This window comes from Bos indicus x Bos taurus, chromosome 15 (genome assembly GCF_003369695.1).
Source record: "Bos indicus x Bos taurus breed Angus x Brahman F1 hybrid chromosome 15, Bos_hybrid_MaternalHap_v2.0, whole genome shotgun sequence".
Taxonomy (NCBI): Eukaryota; Metazoa; Chordata; class Mammalia; order Artiodactyla; family Bovidae; genus Bos; species Bos indicus x Bos taurus.
In genome coordinates, this window is record NC_040090.1 from 81,098,286 (window position 1) to 81,115,427 (window position 17,142).

A 17,142-nucleotide genomic window follows, 5' to 3' on the forward strand; every position below is an offset into this window, starting at 1 on the left:
AGTGGAGTGGAACACCAAAGTGCTTGCCTGGACTGGCAACAAACATGAGTGTGGTCTTCTTGTATCAGATTTCTATTTCAACAGTATATGAAAATACTGACTTATAGAACCTCTACAAGGTACCCAAGGGCCAAATCTTTGAGGAGGAATGTATGAGGCCTTATAAATGATTTTATCACATGACAGCAAAAGTAGAAGGAATTCTTTTCCAAGTTTGGCCATCAAATTGTCTATTCAAAATAGGAAGTATACTGACAGGTGAAGTTTATAAACTCACCAAAAAGCAAGTCACTGTGAGACTATATATCAGCAGATACAAGAAACTGCAAATGTATGTTCATAAGAATATGAAGATGCTGGACTAATATATATAGAGCACAGAATGGAAGTGTATGAGACAAACAGATAAAGGTGGGGAAAGTGATTATTTTATAATAAGGAATAATCCGAACAACTGGTGATGCCATTCAACCTTCTCATGCTCTGTTGCCCTTTTCTCCTTCTGCCTTTAATCTTTCCCAGCATGAGGGTCTTTCCAATGAGTTGACTGTTTGCATCAGGTGGCCAAAGTATTGGAGCTTCAGCTTCAGCATCAGTCATTCCAATGAGTCTTCAGGGTTGATTTACATTTAGATTTACTGGTTTGATCTCCTTACTCTCAAGGGTCTTCTCCCGCACCACAGTTTGAAAGCATCAGAGTTCATGGACATGAACTTGGGCAAACTCCAGGAGATGGTGAGAGACAGGGAAGCCTGGCATGCTATAGCCCACAGGGTCATGAATAGTTGGACACAACTTGGTGACTGAACAACAATAAATCAGAAAAATTTCATTAAAATGAAATATATATGAGCCATGTATCAATTACAATTAATAATAGATAGTTTAAAAGGAAGACATACAAAATTCATGAAAATATAAATGATCTGGAGACACACAGTTTATTCAGAATACAATAGAAAGAGAGGAGGAGCTAGAAAATTTTAAATAAGGATTCAGAGATAAGAAGCATTGAATGAGAAATTCTTACATATATATATATATATATATATGATTAAAATCCTAGAAAGTCATAATTGAATAAATGGAAGAAAGAAGATATTTAAAAATATTTTTTTCAGAATGAAGGACAAATGAATCCACTGGATGAGGAAATGTGACATGCCTCAGACTGGATAAATCCAAAGAATAACTGTTTATGACCTTATGACAACCCTGTAAACTAGGCTTATGGGTTGAATGGTATATCAAAGAAATATATATTGCAGTTCTAACCGACAGAAGGTGGGTGCTTTCATTTGGAAAAAGTATTTCTGCCAACGTATGTAGTTAACATGAAATCATATTGGATTAAGGTGGGCATTTAATTCAATATGACTAGTGACTTTTAAAAAGAAAGGAGACTCAGGGACAGAGATAGACAGAACACATGAAAATAGAGATACACAGAGAGGAGGCAGAAGTAACATACTGAAAGCAAAGATTAGCATCATGCACCTGTAAACCAAGGAACACCAAGGGCTATCATAAACACCCAGAAGCTGTCAGGGAGAGCATGGCTCTTCTGGCGCTTTGGCTTCAGACAGGATCCAAAAGTGTAAGAGACTAAATCTCAGTTTTGAGCCTCCTTGTTTATGATACTTTTTTAGAGCAACCATAAAATTAATATGGGCATTGTTGATTCCATTTTACAAAAATGGTGGCTCTCACAGACTCCATCATGAGCACAGATTTTGAGATTTTCTGACTTTCACAGATATACTTTCTTTTTACATTGGTTATTTATCAGAAGTTAAAACTTAAAAGGGCTTCCCTTGTGCCTCAGATGGTAAAGAATCTGCCTGCAATGTGGAAGACCTGGATTCTATCTCTGGGTTGAGAAGATCCCCTGGAGAAGGGAGAGGCTACCCACTCCAGGGTTCTGGCCTGGAGAATTCCATGGACTGTATAGTCCATGGGGTCTCAAAGAGTCGAACATTTGAAAACTTAAAAGATTTCAAATAAAATTGTGGAATGTAGTCCTCCTTTACCTGAATTTACACAGAATAATTACCTGGAACAAAGTCCATACTGTTACATTTATATGTTCTCCCATTTTCCCTATTCCCACCTAACCTGATTACCTTAATTTGTGCTTCTTGCCAAGCCCATGGCCTTGTTTCATTTGTGGCCTCTAATGTGGTGATTAAAGACCGACCAGAGTTTGGACTCAGCCATACTTAAAAATATCAACACTTCACATTGATGTAGTGATCTGTGTGATAATTATTCAACTCAAGTCTAAATTCCCCTATTTGTAAACTCTGCCTTGGATAAGTTTTTAGATTAAATTTAATGTTGAAAACGAGTATTACCTGTTGAATAGTGTACACCCAGTAGTGTAATTACTACCTTAACATATTTTTGCAAGTAACCATAAGGCTAGTGGAAACTGAGAAGTGTCATAAGAGAAAGGTTTCTACAACAGGAATGCAGTATATTTCTGCAAAGAGTTCAAGAGTGGAAAACTACATCTGTTTCAAGGGTAAAGGAGGGCAGTATGGAGAGACATGGAGATTATACTGACTAAAACAGAAGAAAAAATATATTTAAGACATAAATAGTATTACATAAGTTTCATAAGCAAAGTATCCAGTATTAATTTCCACTAAAGTTTGAGGAAATAATTATCATCGCATGCCATAGCCCTTTGACTGATCTGGTCTGAATGCTATTATGATGGAGAGTTTCTTGCATGTGGCTAGTGTTCCACATCAAGCCACTGTGTATCAGTTGGTTTTTTTTTTGTTTTGTTTTGTTTTGTTTTTTTGCTATCTGGAAATATTCACCAAAGGACTGAGGGTTGCTCAGCTGTGAGCATGTACATTCAGGAATTTGGGAGTATATAAAAGTCTTCTCCCCCAAAACTTCAACAGATGGAGGACAGTAGTTGGTGATAAATATATCCAATTTTCCATCTTCTCAGAAGGCAGATACTACAGGATCCCAGACGATTACCCAGGAAGAATGAAATTCAGTTGTTCAGGATAGTAACTAATCATTTAATGCAAAAATTTCAGGTGATTTTCTTTTTTTTTTTTACCTTTCATCTCCTTTTCCCACTCTGCTTCCAGGGGCGTCCAAATTAAGAAAATACTTTTGTCATCATCGTCATCATCCTTGCTGATGTTCTGAAAATATTAATTCAGCATTTTCTGTATGGAAAGCACTATGCTTAATTTTCTACATGTTTCATCTCATGTAATTCTTACTACATTGAGACTGATAGTATTGTCTCACCTTACAGACAAAAATCTGTAACTAAGGTTAGTTACACATATAATCACATATCCTATAAGTTGCATTTGTATTATATAACCAAATTATTTTAACTCCCTACATTTAATCTAAATAGAATACAAGGTTCATTTATTTTAAATAGCCTGTGCATCAACTATTTAAATTTTAGAGCCCAAAACTATGTTCCTGATGTTTCTTATCAGACCTATTCTCCACTGTTCTCCAGGATATTCATTAACTAACTTTAAGCAAAGCTAGCATCACCAGATGGTCAACACTGAAATCAGATTGATTATATTCTTTGCATCCAAAGATGGAGAAGCTCTATACAGTCAACAAAAACAAGACCAGGAGCTGACGGTGGCTCAGATCATGAACCCCTTATTACCAAATTCAGACTTAAATTGAAGACAGTAGGGAAAACCACTAGACCATTCAGGTATGACCTAAATTAAATCCCGTATGATTATACAATGGAAGTGAGAAATAGATTTAAGGGCCTAGGTCTGATAGATAGAGTGCCTGATGAACTATGGATGGAGGTTCGTGACATTGTACAGGAGACAGGGATCAAGACCATCCCCATGGAAAAGAAATGCAAAAAAGCAAAATGGCTGTCTGGGGAGGCCTTACAAATAGCTGTGAAAAGAAGAGAAGTGAAAAGCAAAGGAGAAAAGGAAAGATATAAGCATCTGAATGCAGAGTTCCAAAGAATAGCAAGAAGAGATAAGAAAGCCTTCTTCAGTGATCAATGCAAAGAAATAGAGGAAAACAACAGAATGGAAAAGACTAGAGATCTCTTCAAGAAAATTAGAGATACCAAGGGAACATTTCATGCAAAGATGGGCTCGATAAAGGACAGAAATGGTATGGACCTAACAGAAGCAGAAGATATCAAAAAGAGTTGGCAAGAATACACAGAAGAACTGTACAAAAAAATCTTCACGACCCAGATAATCATGATGGTCTGATCACTGACCTAGAGCCAGACATTCTGAAATATGAAGTCAAGTGAGCCTTAGAAATCATCACTACGAACAAAGCTAGTGGAGGTGATGGAATTCCAGTTGAACTATTTCAAATCCTGGAAGATGATGCTATGAAAGTGCTACACTCAATATGCCAGCAAATTTGGAAAACTTGGCAGTGGCCACAGGACTGGAAAAGGTCAGTTTTCATTCTAATCCCAAAGAAAGGCAATGCCGAAGAATGCTCAAACTACCGCACAATTGCACTCATCTCACATGCTAGTAAAGTAATGCTCAAAATTATCCAAGCCAGGATTCAGCAATATGTGAACCATGAACTTCCTGATGTTCAAGCTGGTTTTAGAAAAGGCAGAGGAAGCAGAGATCAAATTGCCAACATCTGCTGCATCATGGAAAAAGCAAGAGAGTTCCAGAAAAACATTTATTTCTGCTTGATTGACTATGCCAAAGCCTTTGACTGTGTGGATCACAATCAACTGTGGAAAATTCTGAAAGAGATGGGAATACCAGACCACCTGACCTGCCTCTTGAGAAATCTGTATGCAGGTCAGGAAGCAACAGTTAGAACTGGACATGGAACAACAGACTGGTTCCAAATAGGAAAAGGAGTACGTGAAGGCTGTATATTGTCACCCTGCTTATTTAACTTCTATGCAGAGTGCATCATGAGAAACGCTGGACTGAAAGAAACACAAGCTGGAATCAAGATTGCCAGGAGAAATATCAATAACCTCAGATATGCAGATTACACCACCCTTATGGCAGAAAGTGAAGAGGAACTCAAAAGCCTCTTGACGAAAATGAAAGTGGAGAGTGACAAAGTAGGCTTAAAGCTCAACATTCAGAAAACGAAGATCATGGCATCCAGTCCCATCACTTCATGGGAAATAGATGGGGAAACAGTGGAAACCATGTCAGACTTTATTTTTCTGGGCTCCAAAATCTCTGCAGATGGTGACTGCAGCCATGAAATTAAAAGATGCTGACTCCTTGGAAGGAAAGTTATGAGCAACCTAGATAGCATATTCAAAAGCAGAGACATTACTTTGCCAACAAAGGTCCGTCTAGTCAAGGCTATGGTTTTTCCAGTGGTCATGTATGGATGTTAGAGTTGGACTGTGAAGAAGGCTGAGCGCCGAAGAATTGATGCTTTTGAACTGGGGTGTTGGAGAAGATACTTGAGAGTCCCTTGGACTGCAAGGAGATCCAACCAGTCCATTCTGAAGGAGGTCAGCCCTGGGATTACTTTGGAGGGAATGATGCTGAAGTTGAAACTCCAGTACTTTGGCCACTTTATGTGAAGAGCTGACTCATTGGAAAAGGCTCTGATGCTGGGAGGGATTGGGGGCAGGAGGAGACGGGGAGGACAGAGGATGAGATGGCTGGATGGCATCACTGACTCGATGGACATGAGTCTGAATGAACTCTGGGAGTTTGTGATGGACAGGGAGGCCTGGCGTCCTGAGATTCATGAGGTTGCAGAGTCGGACACGACTGAGCGACTGAACTCAACTGAACTGAGCCACTACATAATCCCTCAAGTATTTGTCTTGTCCGTTTAGTCACACAGCAAGGTTTCTGTTTTATGAGTTTTAATTTATTTTTGTCTAAGGGATGTCTACATATTCCTCTGTTATTATTTCACTACTCTGAAGAGATCATTAAATGACAGGTAAATTGTCTGTGGTAGATATGTATAGAATTATTTTCCATTGACAGTGAAACTGGAGATAACACAGGGTGGCATATATAAAACAATATGCAAAGCATTCTGTAAAAACTAGGCACATTTCAGCTATTAGATCACTTCAGTTCAGTTCAGTTGCTCAGTTGTGTCGCACTCTTTGCGACCCTATGAACTGCACCACACCAGGCATCCCTGTCCATCACCAACTCCTGGAGCCTACCGAAACTCATGTCCATTGAGTCGGTGATGCTATCCAACCATCTCATCCTCTGTTGTCCCTTTCTCTTCCCACCTCAATCTTTCCCAGCATCAGGGTCTTTTCCAATAAGTCAGCTCTTTGCATCAAGTGGCCAAAGTGTTGGAGTTTCAGTTTCAATATCAGTCCTTCCAATGAACATCCAGGAATTATCTCCTTTAGGATGGACTGGTTGGATCTCCTTGCAGTCCAAGGGACTCTCTAGAGTCTTCTCCAACACCATAGTTCAAAAGCATCAATTCTTCAGTGCTCAGCTTTCTTTATAGTCCAACTCTCACATCCATACATCACTACTGGAAAAACCATAGCCTTGACTAGATGGACCTTTGTTGGCAAAGTAATGTCTCTGCTTTTGAATATGCTGTCTAGTTTGGTCATAAATTTCCTTCCAAGGAGTCAGCATCTTTTAATTCCATGGCTGCAATCACCATCTGCAGTGATTTTGGAGCTCCCAAAAGTATTGTTAGCCACTGTTTCCACTGTTTCCCCATCTATTTGCCATGAAGTGATGGGACCTGTTGCCATGATCTTAGTTTTCTGAACGTTGAGCTTTAAGCCTCTATGTATTGCATGACTCTTTTCCTCCTACTCTTTTTTGATTTATTGAAGCCTGGAAATTGGTGACCTCAACTCAGAAAAACTGTCTAGAAAACTATGCCCTTGAGATCGAAGAGTAGAAAGCAAGAAAAAACTTCCTCCCATGGACTTTGTTAGTGAAACTATTTGGGTCCAGCAAAGAAGTAATCCCAGATATTACAGTGACATTTCTCACCTGTATATGTTCTCACAGAAAAAATTGCATTTATTGCTAGTAGTAAAAAAAGAAAGAAAGAAAGAAAATGTCATTGTAGTCATCCTTTTATCCATATATATATGGATATATATATATATAAAATCTCATAAACTCCATTATTATACCCCACCTCTCTCTCTCTGTGTGTGTCTCTCTCAAATATACACAAACAACATATACATATTTGTTCATTCACAAGACACTGCCCCCACCTTCCCACTAAAAGTCAAAGCTGTCATTTGCTTCCTCTTAAAAGAAACTAATTTTCCACAATAGGATTTGAAACCAATTAAAAAATATCTCATCATTCAGCAATAAAATATTGTATTTAACATTCACCTCCAAGTTTTTCAGTCACTTAATAGTGAGATAAAAGCAGTAAAAAGGTAAGGTTCCAAGAGTCAATTAACACATTTTCTGACCTTTGTCAGTCTGTGAAGTACCACTGAGTCCATGAAAAACATCAGATAACAAGGAAATTTGAAATTCGATATACCTTGCACTAAAGCAACATAGCACTCACTCAATAGTAGGCCTAGATGATGATCTTCCATTTGTCTTTAAAATTAGGAATAGTTCCAGCTGTCTCATAACTGGAAGGCAGTGATGCAGCAATGCCGGGGTCCAGCCCCGGTTGGATCCAGGGATTCCCTTGGGAGGATGGCAACTGCAAAAGAATAGATAAAAGGAAAGAGATAAGGAAAGAATTTTGCAGTTGAAAAAACAGAGGCGAGAAAAGAGGCTGATATTCCTTGGTTTACACAGAAAGCCAATAAAGCCCCAGCTCGGGTCTTGCTCTGTTTACGTAGGCCGCAGGTGCCCTCTCGAATCGTGGAAGGTGCCCCACCTTAGGCACCTTCTCGAGTGGGTCTTAGAAGCCTAGGCAGGAAAGTGAATGCAGAGGGCTCTTGCGCTCTAGGGGATCAGCCTGAAAAGGAAAAAGAAAGAGAAAGAACGACATGGGAAGACCAAGCTTCAGTGAGCAAGGTCTGCACTTTATTTTCCAAAGTATTTATACTTTAAATTGTGCATAAAGGATAATGGGGGAAGGGATAGAGTCATGCAAGGTCAGCAGTCCTTGATCCTTATCGAAGCTAGGCTTTCTTCCTGCAAACTTATCATATGCAAAAGTTTTAGGTGATTTACATTATCTTCTGGCCAGGAGGCCTGTTAACATTTTATGACCTTTCTTCAGAAAACTTATTTTTCTCTAAAGGTGATTATTCTAAAGTCAGGCGCCACCCTCTGAAAGCATTAGATAAAGTTGTATTCCTATAGGGCAAAAGTGTGGTGGGCTATAACAAGAAAAGAATTAACTCAAGGGTCTAAGGTTACGAACATTAAATCTACTACTTACATTTCTATACACCAACTATATTAATCAATACATTCCCAGGGACACAGTAGGTAAGGGATATGGAAACTTGGCAGCAAGCACTAGCTCAACAAAGAAATCCTCTACTAGTTCTATTTTAACAATTTTAACTCTCTGAGAAGCTCTGCATTGTTAGAATATCTTAAGCTTCCCATGCCTCTCATGGTTGGGAGGCTGTGAATCTGAACAAACCTGTCAGGCAAGCTAGACAGTCATCAGAGTGGTTTGAATTGAAACACACCTATTATGCCCAGGAGACTTATTAACTAGAGTTTTAAGTTGATTTTCTTACAGAAAAAGGTGGTTGGGGATAGCCCCCTGTTAATGTCAGAAGAGTTGGTGAAAGTCGTGAAATAGTAAAACAGACAGATTTTGGTTTTGGGGTAGATGCTCAGGCAGGTCCAGGGGGCCTCTTGAGTTCTGATTCGCCTTTGCATGTCAGATCCTCTCCGCATGACCTTTGTCATGGGTGGGAACTCCCGTGCTGGCTCCCGGCACAGCAATATTAGAACATTCACTAGATCCTTGATAGTTAAAAGTTCGCGTTTATTCCGAAAGTACTGGGATTACCTATAGCTCACAAGAAATGCTGAATCTCAGTCCTACCTAGGCTCGTTGAATTTGAACTTTCCTTTTAATAAGACCACCAGGTAACTGCCTTAAATGTATTTGTGCATTTAAGTTTGGAAACACTGCTCTAAGTGCTTCTTCCCTTTGACACTCTCTGAGCTATTATAAAATATAAATACAAGAAGAGTTACCAGAAGCAATCCAAGGTTCTGGGCAGGCAGCAAAAATTTTAAACTAAAATCATATTTTGAAACGATTAAAAAACCACTGAATTTGGATTCACTTGAAGTACAGCTTAAACATTAAAGAAATTAATAGTAAATTAATCTTAAATTAGAAAATCCTTTCCTTTACCTTGAAGATTCCACTTATGTATTTTATCATTGATGATCAACTGTATTTCTCATTAAAGAATTCAAAAGACAAAGAGCTAATTTGTTTTAGAGTTTATTAGGATGAAGCAAGAAATAACAAACTTGGAGGACTGGCAAATTTTCTTCTAGTCAACACATGTATACCTGTGGCGGATTCATTTTGATATTTGGCAAAACTAATACAATTATGTAAAGTTTAAAAACAAAATAAAATTAGAGAAAAAAAAATACAAATCTTAAAAAAAAAAAAAAAAAAAAAGAAGGTTAAACTGTTTGCTATTCTCTGCAAAAATAAAAGGAGAGAAGAACAGTTTGACAAATGCTATTTTAAGCCATTTCCTGAAACAATAATAGCCTTATCATGTGTATTGTTAGCTTCCAATCACCAAATATGTCTTTTTTTGATCAAGAATAAAAAATTGCAAAAGGACTTTTGTAGTGGAATATGGTAACATTACTCTCAAATGACTAGGAATGATCAACAAATCTTGACCTAAGTGATAATATGTATTCTGCTAGACTGATCATTTCTGTGACTGAATGATGACAGATAATAGGAATCAAAAATTAGATGTCTAGTAATTGAGATGCTGAGTTAATTTCATAACCTAAATTTTAAGAGTGTTAATAACTCAAAGTATACTAAAATATATGTAAGTTTCTTAGATGAAATGGATATTTTGAAATTAATTAACTATTGACTGAAATCAACATACATATTCAAAAAAGATTTTGACTGCAAAGAAGTTTGGCTTAGCTTAAGAAATTGAAGAAAGTGTTTGAATAGGAATGTAGTAGTGAGGTAATATTATATCTTGCTCTAGTCATTTATGCCAGTTGCCAATCACAGTGATTGATACCAAAAGACTTTGTGAAATCTCTAGGCATTGCTTAAGAAGTCATAATACTCCAGATAAGTGCACATTCAAGAGTAGCTACAGTCTTATGGACTCTGTGGGAGAGGGAGAGGGTGGAAAGATTTGGGAGAATGGCATTGAAACATGTAAAATATCATGTAAGAAACTGAGTTGCCAATCCAGGTTTGATGCACGATACTGGATGCTTGGGGCTAGTGCACTGGGATGACCCAGAGGGATGGTATGGGGAGGGAGGAGGGAGGAGGGTTCGGGATGGGGAACACATGTATGCCTGTGGCGGATTCATTTTGATATTTGGCAAAACTAATACAATTATGTAAAGTTTAAAAATAAAATAAAATTTAAAAAATAAATTAATTAATTAAAAAAAAGAAAATTAAACAAAAAAGAAAAAAAAAAAGAGTAGCTACATTGAAATGGGTAAAAATTTCAATGAAATGTCACATTTTATCCATGATAGCACTTACTCAAAGCAGACACACCTCAGTGTGATTGGAAGAAAACTTGCAGCTCACAGGTTGGATTATCTATCAAATGTGAGAGAGAAGAGTGGCAGGTATATCTAACATTATGACTTACTGAGGCACTTCCAAGGGACTGTTTTTCATCTTATTTGATTTGGAGAACTGACAGGGAATCAGCATACTTTGGAGGCTTGAAGGCCACTGAAAATAGAAAATCTCAACACCAGAGAACTTGCAGTAGTGCAGACAGATACCAGAAGGAAGAAGAGATTATGATCTCTTGAAAAAGAATCCAGTAAATTTCTCTAATTGGGAAATTATGTACTTAACCCCCAATAAAACACATCTCCAGAAAAGGTGTGAAGCCCCTAGAATTTCTAGAACAGCAACAACAAAAATCTATAAAATTGACTCTTGAAAAAAGAAAATCTATAAATTACCTGACAAAGAATTCAAAATAACTATCTTAAAGAAGTTCAGTGAGTTAAAATAAAACAAAAATTGAAAACTAAATAAAATCAGGAAAATGATGCATGAACACAATGAGAATATTAACAGATAGAAACTATTAAAAAAAATTCTGAAATTAAAGAATAGAATAACTGAATTAAGAAAGTCACTAAAGGGATTTAAGGCAGATTTGATGAAAGAGAAGAAAGAATCAGCAATCTCCAATACAAGGGATTTGAAATTTTCAAGTCACAGGAGCATAAAGTGGAAAAAAAAAAAAAGATTAAGAAAGCCAAAGTTACTTATAAAAAAAATCACCAAGTAGACCAATATACAGATTATGAGTCCCAAAAGAGAGAGGCAAAGGGGCAGACCATTTATTTGAAGAAATGTGGCTGAAAATCACCCTACCTAAAGAAGGAAATGGACATCCAAATTCAAAAATTTCAATGGATTCTAATTAGGATATGTCCAAAGAGAGTCACACCACCCTTATGGCAGAAAGTGAAGAGGAACTCAAAAGCCTCTTGATGAAAGTGAAAGTGGAGAGTGAAAAACTTGGCTTAAAGCTTAACATTCAGAAAACGAAGATCATGGCATCCAGTCCCATCACTTCATGGGAAATAGATGGGGAAACAGTGGAAACTGTGTCAGACTTTATTTTGGGGGGCTCCAAAATCCCTGCAGATGGTGACTGCAGACATGAAATTAAAAGACCCTTACTCCTTGGAAGGAAAGTTATGACCAACCTAGATAGCATATTCAAAAGCAGAGACATTACTTTGCCAAAAAGGTTCGTCTAGTCAAGGCTATGGTTTTTCCTGTGGTCATGTATGGATGTGAGAGTTGGACTGTGAAGAAGGCTGAGCGCCGAAGAATTGATGCTTTTGACCTGTGGTGTTGGAGAAGACTCTTGAGAGTCCCTTAGACTGCAAGGAGATCTAACCAGTCCATTCTGAAGGAAATCAGCCCTGGGATTTCTTTGGAAGGAATGATGCTAAAGCTGAATCTCCAGTGCTTTGGCCACCTCATGCGAAGAGTTGACTCATTGGAAAAGACTCTGATGCTGGGAGGGATTGGGGCAGGAGGAGAAGGGGACGCCAGAGGATGAGATGGCTGGATGGCATCACTGACTCGATGGACATGGGTCTCAGTGAACTCCGGGAGTTCGTGATGGACAGGGAGGCCTGGTGTGCTGCGATTCATGGAGTTGCAAAGAGTCGGACATGACTGAGCGACTGATCTGATCTGAAAGAGAGTCACACAAAACACATTATAATCAGATGGTCAAAAATAAAAGACAAGTAGAGGATATTGAAAGCAGCAGGATAAATTTGACTTATCATGTATGAGGGAGGCTCATAAAATTATCAGTGTATTTCTCATCACAAACTTTACAGGCAAGATGGTGGTAGAATGACATATTCAAAGTGATGAAAGAAAAATAATTGTCAAATAAAAATACCATTTCTGGTAAAAAAAAAAAAAAAAAAGTCTTTTAAAAATGAGGGAAAAATAAAAAGTTTCTCAGATAAAGGAAAGAAGCTCACTGTTACTAGACCTGCCTTATAAGAAATGCTAAATGATGACCTAGGAGGTGTAGTACCATGATTTTCCTCTTAGTGTTCTGAAAGTCAGAGGTCATTCTGCTCTGACAACCTACTTCACTGAACTCTGAAAGAGTTTGACAGGCTGATTCCTTTAAGAACAAGAGTTATTTATACTTATCCTGTGCCCAATGTCATTCTCAGGTGACCCATAGCTTCACATTCATGAAGATCAGCAACGTAATAGTGGAACTCAAGCAGGATTCCTGATTCCTCATGATCGTGACCTTTCATCTCCAAAATGCTGTGTAAGACTAAGTGAGCTCCTTTCCTTTCTCCCACTATTCTGTTTCAACCTCAGAGCTGCTCACGTAAAACTTCATCAAGCCTAGTGAGGAGTGCAGCCCTCTCTGGTATTATTCCTCTGTACAACCCCTCAGACTGAGGAAGACTGAAGTTTTTTCATGTTTCCTTTGGACACGCCGTTGAAATGGGAAGTGATACAGCCCTATCTCTTTAGGCAGGACTGGTGCACATTGGAGAAGGAAATGGCAACCCACTCCAGTATTCTTGCCTGGAGAATTTCAGGGACAGGGGAGCCTGGTGGGCTGCTGAGTATAGGGTGGCACAGAGTTGGACACGACTGAAGTGACTTAGCAGCAACAGGTGCACATTGAGAAGTAATGATTACACCATTCTGTGTATATATTTATCATTATCATTTCCTAAGAATTTTTTAAATTATTGCAACTTCCCAAGACATTCTCAGGTCAATAAACCTTGGATTATGGCGTGAACTGTGCCTGCAGACACCTGCTTCAACTTTCCTTAGAGAGTGAGAATATAAAACAAATGAAAAAGCACATATAGTTAAGTGTATACAATAAAAAATCTTCAACTCATTGAGGTTTAAATAGAAAGTAAAAGCAGAGTAAATGGAAGTTTGGCCACCTAAATGAAATACTAAGACTTCTTCTTTCAAGTTACAGTTAAAATACACATAACATACTTATTTAACTTATATGCACAGTACATCATGAGCAACGCTGGGTTGGAGGAAGCACAAGCTGGAATCAAGACTACCAGGAGAAATATCAATAAACTCAGATATGAAGATTACACCACCCTTATGGCAGAAAGTGAAGAGGAGCTAAAGAGCCTCTTGATGAAAGTGTAAGAAGAGTGTGAAAAAGTTGGCTTAAAGCTCAACATTCAGAAAACTAAGATTATTGCATCAGGTCCCATACTTCATGGGAAATAGATGGGGAAACAGTGTCAGACTTTATTATTCTGGGCTCCAAAATCACTGCAGATGGTGACTGCAGACATGAAATTAAAAGACCCTTACTCCTTGGAAGGAAAGTTATGACCAACCTAGATAGCATATTGAAAAGCAGAGACATCACTTTGCCAACAAAGGTTTGTCTAGTCAAGGTTATGGTTTTTCCTGTGGTCATGTATGGATGTGAGAGTTGGACTGTGAAGAAGGCTGAGCGTTGAAGAATTGATGCTTTTGAACTGTGGTGTTGGAGAAGACTCTTGAGAGTCCCTTGGACTGCAAGGAGATCCAACCAGTCCATTCTGAAGGAGATCAGCCCTGGGATTTCTTTGGAAAGGATGATGCTAAGGCTGAAACTCCAGTACTTTGGCCACCTGATGTGAAGAGATGACTCATTGGAAAAGACCCTGATGCTGGGAAAGATTGAGGTGAGAGGAGAAGGGGACGATAGAGGATGAGATAGTTGGATGGCATAACCACATTAATGGATATGGGTTTGGGTGGATTCCGGGAGATGGTGAAGGACAGGGAGGCCTGGAATGCTGCAGATCATGGGGTCGCAAAGAGTCAAACACGACGGAGCAACTGAACTGAACTGAACATAAAACTGATGATCTGAATCAGTCTTTTTGTCCATTTCAGAAAGTGACATGAAGTATATATACTCATCAGATAAGATCAGATCAGTTGCTCAATCGTGTCCAACTCTTTGCGACGCCATGAATCGCAGCACGCCAGGCCTCCATGTCCATCACCAATTCCCGGAGTTCACGGAGACTCACGTCCATCGAGTCAGCGATGCCATCCAGCCATCTCATCCTCTGTCGTCCCCTTCTCCTCCTGCCCCCAATCCCTCCCAGCATTAGAGTATTTTCAAATGAGTCAGCTCTTCTCATGAGGTAGCCAAAGTACTGGAGTTTCAACTTCAGCATCATTCCTTGCAAATAAATCCCAGGGCTGATCTCCTTCAGAATGGACTGGTTGGATCTCCTTGCAGTTCAAGGGACTGTCAAGAGTCTTCTCCAACACCACAGTTCAAAAGCATCAATTCTTCGGTGCTCAGCCTTCTTCACAGTCCAACTATCACATCAGTACATGACCACAGGAAAAACCATAGCCTTGACTAGACGAACCTTTGTTGGCAAAGTAAATGGCTTTTCAATATGCTATCTAGGTTCGTCATAAATTTCCTTCCAAGGAATAAGCGTCTTTTAATTTCATGGCTGCAGTCACCATCTGCAGAGATTTTGGAGCCCAGAAAAATAAAGTCTGACACTGTTTCCACTGTTTCCCCGTCTATTTCCCATGAAGTGATGGGACCAGATGCCATGATCTTCGTTTTCCGAATGTTGAGCTTTAAGCCAACTTTTTCACTCTCCACTTTCACTTTCATCAAGAGGATCTTTAGTTCCTCTTCACTTTCTGCCATAAGGGTAGTGTCATCTGCATATCTGAGGTTATTGATATTTCTTCTGGCAATTTTGATTCCAGCTTGTGCTTCCTCCAACCCAGCATTTCTCATGATGCACTCTGCATAGAAGTTAAATAAGCAGGGTGACAATATACAGCCTGAAGTACTCCTTTTCCTATTTGGAACCAGTCTGTTGTTCCATGTCCAGTTCTAACTGTTGCTTCCTGACCTGCATACAGATTTCTCATGAGGCAGATCAGGTGATCTGGTATTCCCATCTCTTTCAGAATTTTCCACAGTTGATTGTGATCCACACAGTCAAAGGCTTTGGCATAGTCAATCAAGCAGAAATATATGTTTTTTTGGAACTCTCTTGCTTTTTCCATGATGCAGCAGATGTTGGCAATTTGATCTCTGGTTCCTCTGCCTTTTCTAAAACCAGCTTGAACATCAGGAAGTTCACGGTTCACATATTACTGAATCCTGGCTTGGAGAATTTTGAGCATTACTTTACTAGCGTGTGAGATGAGTGTAACTGTTCAATAGTTTGAGCATTCTTTGACATTGCCTTTCTTTGGGATTGGAATGAAAACTGACCTTTTCCAGTCCTTTGGCCACTGCTGAGTTTTCCAATATTGCTGGCATGTTGAGTGCAGCACTTTCACAGCATCATCTTCCAGGATTTGAAATAGCTCAACTGGAATTTCATCACCTCCACTAGCTTTGTTCCTAGTGATGCTTTCTAAGGCCCACTTAACTTCACATTCCAGGATGTCTGACTCTAGGTCATGGATCACACCATCGTGATTATCTGAGTCATGAAGATCTTTTTTGTACAGTTCTTCTGTGTATTCTTGCCATCTCTTTTTAATATCTACTTCTGTTAGTCCCATACTATTTCTGTCCTTTATCTAGCCCATCTTTGCATGAAATGTTCCCTTGGTATCTCTAATTTTCTTGAAGAGATCTAGTCTTTTGGATTCTGTTGTTTTCCTCTATTTCTTTGCATTGATCACTGAAGAAGGCTTTCTTATCTCTTCTTGCTATTCTTTTGAACTCTGAATTCAGATGTTTATATCTTTCCTTTTCTCCTTTGCTTTTCACTTCTCTTCTTTTCACAGCTATTTGTAAGGCCTCCCCAGACAGCCATTTTGCTTTTTTGCATTTCTTTTCCATGGGGATGGTCTTGATCCCTGTCTCCTGTACAATGTCATGAACCTCATTCTGTAGTTCATCAGGCACTCTATCTATCAGATCTAGGCCCTCACATCTGTTTCTCACTTCCACTGTAGAATCATAAGGGATTTGATTTAGGTCATACCTGAATGGTCTAGTGGTTTTCCTTACTTTCTTCAATTTAAGTCTGAATTTGGCAATAAGGAGTTCATGGTCTGAGCCACAGTCAGTTCCTGGTCTTGTTTTTGTTGACTGTATACAGCTTCTCCATCTTTGGATGCAAAGAATATAATCAATCTGATTTCGATGTTGACCATCTGGTGATGTCCATGTATAAAGTCTTCTCTTATGTTGTTGGAAGAGCGTTTTTGTTATAACCAGTGCATTTTCTTGGCAAAACTCTATTAGCCTTTGCCCTGGCTCATTCCATATTCCAAGGCCAAATTTGCCTGTTATTCTAGGTGTTTCTTGACTTCTTACTTTTGCATTCCATTCCCCTATAATGAAAAGGACATCTTTTTCGAGTGTCAGTTCTAAAAAGTCTTGTAGGTCTTCATAGAGCCATTCAACTTCAGCTTCTTCAGCGTTACTGGTTGGGGCATAGACTTGGATTA